Genomic DNA, 8,452 nt, shown 5'->3' with positions numbered 1-8,452 from the left:
CCACATTTCTGTGGGTCTGGAGTCACATGTAGGCCAGACCAGGTAAGGACGGCAGATTTCCTTCCCTAAAGGACATTAGTGAACCAGATGTGTTTTTACGATAATCGACACTGGTTTCATGGTCACTTTTAATTCCAGATTTTTGTATCGAATTCAAATTTCAGCACCTGCAGCGGTGGGAAGGGATGTGAACATGGATCCCTCAGAGCATTACTCTAGGTCTCTGGATTACTAGTTCAATACCACTAAGCCACAACCTCCCCATAATACCACTAAGCCACCTACCCTGCACATCTGTGTTGTGGGGGTGAGACCCGCACAGGGAGAATGTGCAAACTTCACACGGACAGTAACCTGGGTCCTCAGCACTGTGAGGCAACAGTGCTAACCACTGTGCCATCATCATGCCCTCGAGTGATTTTTAAAAAATATATATTTTTATTAAGGCATTTCTAATTTTAACAAGATATCAAAAGCAAGATGAACAGCAAATACCCAACCAACAAAATCCAGCCGCCATCACTTACATAACAACTCCCCAATCCCAATTTCCCACTAACCGTACCCGACCCCGCATCCCCCCCCCCTTGCTTAATTTTTCCCAAATGAAGCCTATAAACAGCTGCCATCTCCGTGCAAACCCTAGCATCGATTCCCTTGGTGAACTTAATCTTCTCAAGCGGAGAAACCCCGCTATGTCACTGACCCACACCCCCGGCTTTGGGGGCTCTTGAGTTCCCCCATGCCACTAAAATCTGTCTCCCGGCTACCAGGGAGGTAAAGGCCAAGACACTGGTGCCTATCACCCCCTGGACTCCCGGGTCTTTTGACACCAAAGATCCCACCTCTGGATTCGGAACCACCCTTATCTTCAGTACCTCTGACCTGATGTCAACAAACCCCTTCCAGAATCCCCTAAGCCTAGGACATGCCCAAAACATATGGACATAATTCACAGGCCCACTGCCACACCTAACCCTCCACCCCCTCAAAAAACCTGCTCAACCGAGCCACAGTCGTGTGTGCCCTGTGGCCCACCTAAGTTTGGAAAGACCAGCCTCCCACCATCCCTCCTCCAGCAGTACCTTTGGTGGGATTTTACCGGCACACACAAACTTTTTTTTAAAATTTAGAGTACCCAATTCATTGTTTCCAATTTAGCGTGGCCAATCCACTTAACGTGCACATATTTTAGGTTGTGTGGGTGAAATCCACGCAGACACGGGGAGAATGCAAACTCCTGTTGCTCTTTTTAGCCTTAGTTTATTAGCTCTGATTACGTCACCTTTGCTCACGAGTCGCCAGGTATCTTTCTGATACTGTCACGTGGTTCAAGTTATGATTAATAAGTCAGCACACAGCTTAGTAAGATTGAAATCAACGGTCATTTATTATATACAAGTAATGTTTACACAATAATCCTACTATCTATATAATAAACCTATCACTACTGGCCAATACTTAACTTTAGGAAGAGCCCACCAGGTCAGGGAAACGAATGGCTTATCCAATCGGATCTGGCCCGCGGGATTCAAAAGGCTGCTACAGGTCGATGGCTAAGAGTCTTTATCGGATAGCGATCGCTGGACTCAAACTTACGGTTGCCGGTTGCTATTCTTGCGGAGGTCTCGAGCAGGCGAAGAAGGGAGAGAGAGAGAGCGATCCGAACTTGGCCCCTCATTTTATAGGGCCCAGGGGCTTCCCGCATCCCGGGGCGGCCCTTGACCCTGAGTCCCAAGTGATTGGACCTGTTCCCAATCACTGGGGTCGATACGTCCAATTGCGAGACGATTCCCCGATCGGGGGGTGGTCGTTCACCTGCCTTTGTTTCGGCCACTGCAGGCGCCGACAGGTCTGGCCCGGTATTCAATTGCTAATATGTTGCAATTGTTTCGGGGATAGCTGATTATACTGCAGATGTCTGGGTGGATGGGCTGTTAATAGCTCTGAGTATTGATCTGGGCCAACTTCCCCAGAGCCGAATACGCTATTCTGTCTGCAGCTGTGCGTTTCTGTCTTGTTACCTGCTTTTCCCAGCAGCCTTTTCGGTTAGCCATTTTAAGTCGGGTTTTGGCCAAATTGATCGGGATGCAGCCATTTTACGTGGCTACGTTCCCGCCTGGTGATCCTAGCGCGAAGGATCACATAAATTTTGTCCTCTTCGTTCCCTGACTGGGGGGAGGCACCTCCTACATGGCCACTACTCTGACCCTAGCTATGCACAAAAATTTACCTAAACAATTCTTGAGGGCGCTATGTCAGGCAGGGGCATGTATCAAAAAATAAAACTGGGAACCTCTAATTTTACCTCAATATTCTATACTCATTAAACATTGCATTATCCTATCTTCCTAAACATACAACAACAATCACAACTTTTAATATACTCTTTCCTGGCTTGGCAGTCAAGCTTAGGATCATACATTTTTTTTTTTGCAAACTACACTTCTTTATTTACAGTAATAACGCAAGTGAATACTCTTTATTCTTTATAGGTCTCTGGGGTCTGGTCATAGCCGAATATCGGGGATCGGATCCGATATACCGGGGTTCGAGCGCGGTACGCTCCTTTTCCATTTGCGGAGGCACATGGTCTGTGCCAATGCTAACAGTGCCTCAATGACGTACGATAAGGAGTACCAAGTTATGAACTTGGCACACCAGGAAAATGCAGCGTGGCTGGTGACTGGGCCCTCGGTACTGCGGGGCAGTGAAACATTAACGGCAGGGGGGGTTTGGAGTAATGGGGTCCGCGTTCCCGCGCAACCAAAAGTCCAAGAAAATGTTGAGCACGATGACCGAAGTCCTCATGGTTGTCCTCTTTTCTTTTTCTGTGTTCGCTGGTTTTCTCCGGTTCTGGAGTTCTGTAAGACAAGCATAGTATCTAACTACCTTGGTTTAATATCTGGTGTGTTAGTGTGTCTGTCCTTCTTGGGGCCAATTAAACCCTTATAATTGGTCACAATATGTGACTGCTCCCCCATTTTTTTTTTCAAAACAAATGTTAGGACACGGCACACTTCCCAATGGTGGACCAGTGCTAATTTATCATCCAAATGTTCTAGGATGTAAATAGCATTTGGCAGCAACCTAAAGGTTGCCGAAAGAAAAAAACTTGAAAGGAAAAGGTCGAATGAGGTGCGTATGGGCCGCGACGGGTAAGATTTGGATGGAGTCCCCGGGTAGGACGGCTACCAATACCGTATGTCCCCTACCTGAGCGTTTTTGACCAACGGGGGGTCCCCAGGCAGGGCGGGTCTCACGCCGTTTCTCCACTGCCTGAGCAACCGACAAGAACGGACAAAAATGGGGTTGCTGTTCTGACTCTTCCGTCAAATCAGAAGAGCAGTTACGATCGGGTGTCTGAAGCAAGTCCTCAGAGGTATCAGCCGAATGGGCGTGTGGCGGCGGTGGGTGTCTGAGGCAAGTCCTCAGAGGTATCAGCCGAATGGGCGTGTGGCGGTGGTGGGTGTGTGAGGCAAGTCCTCAGAGGTATCAGCCAAATGGGCGTGTGGCGGTGGTGGGTGTGTGAGGCAAGTCCTCAGAGGTATCAGCCAAATGGGCGGTGGTGGGTGTGTGAGGCAAGTCCTCAGAGGTATCGGCCGAATGGGCGTGTGGCGGTGGTGGGTGTGTGAGGCAAGTCCTCAGAGGTATCGGCCGAATGGGCGGTGGTGGGTGTGTGAGGCAAGTCCTCAGAGGTATCGGCCGAATGGGCGTGTGGCGGTGGTGGGTGTCTGAGGCAAGTCCTCAGAGGTTTCGGCAGAATGGGTGTGTGGCCGCGGTGGGTGTCAGTGGGAAAAAGTTCAGGTGAATGGGTGTGTGGCGGTGAGAACGTTCTCCTGTTGGACGAACAACATTAAACAAACATACAAACAACGGAAAACATTCTGCAGGTTCCATCAGGAAGGGCAACACTTTTCACCAAGTGTCCCCTTTAAATCATCATGTGGACACCTCAGTTCTCTGTTGCGAACAGGGTCGCAAAGGGGTTGGCGGCTTGGGAGTCAGACCCGAGGTCGTTACCTTCTCCCGGGTGCCAAACTCTGGAGTGAATTAGGACGGAAAGGGCTGCGTGGTGTGAGTTGGGGTCGTCCTCGTCGTTGCGGACGAGTCTGCAGGAGTTGTCGCGGTGCCAATGAGTAGGGTTGAGTTGGGTGGGGACGAAGTCGGGATCGTCCGTGTGGTTCGGTGCTCGGTGGTGTGGTTTATTTAAGTAAGTGATGAGGAAGGGGTCACTGGAGTCGAAGTCGGAGTTGCTGGGTGTGGGACCAGGATAGTAGGGAGGCGTGCTGTGGCTGTCGTCACAGTCACAGTCGCTGTCTGTGCTGCTGCAGTCTGTGGGCGTTCCGGGGCAGAGCGTAAAGTTTGTGGGTGGAGTCAGGGGCCCGTCCGTGTCTGGGCTGGACGTGGAAGGGGTGGGTGTGGTTACGTTGGCTGCGGGCGGGGTTTGGTCTGCTGCGTCAAGCATGACGTGGTGGGAGTGGTTTGACTGTGCTCCATAAACCTTTAGCTGGTTTATGTGAAACCACGCAGTCTTACCATTTTGGTATTTGATTTTATATACCGACGGGCTTATTTTATCCGTAATGGAGTACGGACCCGAGTATTTCGGAGACAGAAATGTGCTGGGGTTATACACGGACAACATCACTTGTTGTCCTATATTGTACTCCATAGCATGGACTGCCTTAGCTAAACAGGCCTTGCTCTGTTTTCTTTTAGTGCCCAGTTTAAGAGCGGCTGCTAACTGAGCCGTTTTTACATTTGTAAGTAATTGTTCAACGGCTTTCTCATGGGTGAGGGCCGTAACTTCAGGGCTGGTCAGGTCTAAACCCAACAAGTACTCTGTCCCTTTCATGGGGCGTCCGGTCATGAGGGTGTGTGGGGTGAAACCTGTGGAGGTGGAAACAGTGTTACGCAAAAACATCAGCGCAAAGGGGAGGACCGAATCCCAAGTGGTGTTGTTTTGCTGGACCATTTTTCTAAGGGTGGTTTTTAGGGTCCGATTCATGCGCTCCACTATACCACTCGACTGAGGGTGGTACGCAATGTGAAATTTTTGGGTTATGCCAAATATCGTGAGGACGTTCTGCATGACCTGTTCCGTAAAGTGAGAACCTTGGTCCGACTCAATACAGCAGGGGAGGCTTGTAAAGATGTGGTGGGTTAGGATTTTGGCTGTGGTTTTCGCGGTGTTGGTGCGGGCTGGAAATGCTTCCACCCACTTTGTAAAAGTGTCTATGACCACCAGAACATATTTATAGCCATTCCTGCAAGGGGGCAATGGACCTATAAAATCGATCTGGAGGTTAGTCCAGGGGCCGTTAACGGGTCGGGTGTGGCTGAGATGTGCCTTTTTGGCATATCTATCTGGGTTGTTCTGAGCGCAGATGAGGCAATTCTCGATGTAATGGGATACATCCTCTTTAAGATTAGGCCACCAACAAAGCTGTTTGAGGTGGGCTGCGGTGGGTTCGATTCCCTGGTTTCCATGACCATCATGGAATAAACAGATCATTTGATTCCTATCCTGCTCAGGAACTACATAAAGGATGTCCTTTAGCACCACACCGTCATGTGTGGTTATTGTATTTCTGTACCTCTCGTATGAGGCTGGAAACTTCCCTTTCACGATTTCAGTGAGAGCGCTATCCTGCTTCTGGGCCTCTACTAGATCTTCGATCCTAGTCTGTGCGACCTGAACTGCACTCACTGGCGCACTCACTGGGGCGCTCTCGGGGGGCTTCCAAAAGTACCCATGCCTGGATCCTGCCTTAGCCAGTGCGTCGGCTTTTACATTTCCAGGGGGGGAGGAACGATGGTGGCTGCGGACTTTTATAATGCCAAAGGTCCTGTTCTTGGCTTTTTCCAGAATATGGCGGAGTAATGGGGCTGAGGGGAGGGGTTTCCCATCCGCGGAAACAAATCCTCTCGTTTCCCAGAGGGGCAGAAATTCAGTGAGGCTGTTGCAGACGTATAGACTGTCTGAATATATGTCTGCAGGGCTGGGGAAGGAATCTGGGTGTTCTACAATGTAAGCAATGGCCGCAAGCTCTGCGGCCTGCGCGCCTAAGTGTCCGGGTAATTTTAATGCGATTTCCTCAAGGGCGCGTCCCTGCGCGTCCGCCACATAAATGCCACAACCTGTTATGCGTTGCCCATCCAGGATCGTGGAAGATGCATCCACAGAAATCCTAATGGGGGAGGAGAAATTGGATCGGAACTGAGGGACTGATGCTGCAGGAAATGTTATTGTTAATGTTCTGGTTGAAGTTAATTGAGAAGTAAATTGGGAAGGAGGGAGACACTGGGGAAATGTGGGCGCCGGTGAGGGGGGAAAGACAGGACATAGTTGGAGAATGGGGAAGGGGAGGGGGAGGGGAAAGGGAGCTGCGCCATAAGAGGCGGGTCAGGTAAAGGGATGTTCCCGCGCCAGAAAGAATAAGGCGGGAAGACAGGCGCAAGGCGGATGGGAGTTCCCCACACGGGGGGGTCGAGGAGTGAGCAGGAGAAGGCGGGGTCAGTTGAAGTCAGTTGACTTACGGAAGTAATATGGGGGGAGCAATCACGCTAGAAAGAGATCTAGCGGGGGGGGACAACTGGATTGCTGCTGCGGAAATCCAAAAGGAAATGGCTAAAGAGTGGGTGGGCGGGGATGGTGTGCGACGCTGGGGGAGCGAGCGGGTGAGCGAAGGCGAGATATGGGACTGGCCTAGAGAAGGTAATGGCTAGTCGACACGGGAGGGGGGCAGGTAGCCCCCTAGTGAGGCTGATCACGTGGAACGTGAGAGGCCTGAATGGACCGATAAAAAGGGCCCGAGTGCTCGCGCATTTGAAAGGACTAAGGGCAGACGTGGTTATGCTCCAAGAGACGCACCTAAAGGTGGCGGACCAAGTTAGGTTAAGGAAAGGATGGGTGGGACAGGTGTTCCACTCAGGACTGGACGCAAAGAATAGAGGGGTGGCCATTTTGGTGGGGAAACGGGTAGCATTTGAAGCAAAGAACATCGTAGCAGATAGCGGAGGTAGATATGTAATGGTGAGTGGCAGGCTGGAAGGAATGGAGGTCGTGTTGGTTAATGTGTATGCCCCAAACTGGGATGATGCGGGATTTATGAGACGGATGCTGGGGCGTATACCGGACCTGGAGGTAGGAAACCTGATTTTAGGAGGGGACTTTAATACGGTGCTGGACCCGGGGCTAGATAGATCCAGCTCAAGGACCGGAAGAAGGCCGGCAGCGGCCAAGGTACTTAAGGGGTTTATGGACTAAATGGGGGGAGTGGATCCATGGCGATTTCTTAGACCTATGGCTAGGGAGTTTTCCTTCTTCTCCCATGTCCATAAAGTGTACTCCCGGATAGATTTTTTTGTTTTGGGAAGGTCGTTGATCTCTAGGGTGGAAGAAGCTGAGAACTCAGCCATAGCGGTTTCGGATCATGCCCCACATTGGGTGGACCTGGAATTAGGAGAGGAAAGGGAGCAGAGAACACTCTGGCGATTAGATGTGGGACTGATGGCGGATGAGGGAGTGTGTGCAAGAGTGCGGGGGTGTATTGAGAGATACCTGGAGGTCAATGACGACGGCGAGGTCCCTGTGGGAGTGGTATGGGAAGCACTAAAAGCGGTGGTCAGAGGAGAACTGATCTCCATTGGGGCCCACAAAAGGAAAACAGAGGCCAAGGAAAGGGAAAGATTACTGGGGGAGATTTTAAGGGTGGATAGGGAATTTGCAGAGACCCCGGAGGAGGAATTGTACAGGGAGAGGAGACGGCTCCAGACGGAATTTGACCTTCTGACCACCAGAAAGGCGGAGGTACTGTGGAGGAAGGCACAGGGGAGGAGGTATGAATATGGGGAAAAGGCTAGTCGCCTGTTGGCTCATCAATTGCGAATGAGGGCAGCAGCGAGGGAGATAGGAGGAATTAGAGACGAAAGGGGAGACACGGTGCGAAGGGCAGGAAAGATAAATGAGGTGTTCAAGACCTTCTATGAGGAACTGTATAGGTCTCAACCCCCAGAGGGAGAGGAGGGGATGCGGCAGTTCCTGGACCAATTGAGGTTCCCGAAAGTGGAGGAGCGGGGGGTGGTAGGCCTGGGGGCACCGATTGGGGTGGACGAGATTATTAAGGGACTGGGAAGCATGCAGGCGGGGAGGGCCCCGGGACCAAACGGGTTCCCGGTGGAGTATTACAGAAAATATGTGGACTTGTTGGCCCCGTTGATGGTGAGGACGTTCAATGAGGCCAGGAAAGGGGGGACTCTACCCCCGACGATGTCGGAGGCGACGATATCGTTAATTTTGAAGAGGGATAAAGATCCGTTTCAGTGCGGGTCCTATAGACCCATTTCATTATTGAACGTGGACGCCAAATTGTTGGCGGGGGTGCTGGCGTCGAGGATGGAGGGCTGTGTCCCGGGGGTGGTGCACGAAGACCGGGCGGGGTTCGTG

The sequence above is a fragment of the Scyliorhinus torazame genome, chromosome 9 (genome assembly GCF_047496885.1).
Source record: "Scyliorhinus torazame isolate Kashiwa2021f chromosome 9, sScyTor2.1, whole genome shotgun sequence".
NCBI lineage: Eukaryota > Metazoa > Chordata > Chondrichthyes > Carcharhiniformes > Scyliorhinidae > Scyliorhinus > Scyliorhinus torazame.
This window is presented reverse-complemented; position numbering follows the sequence as displayed.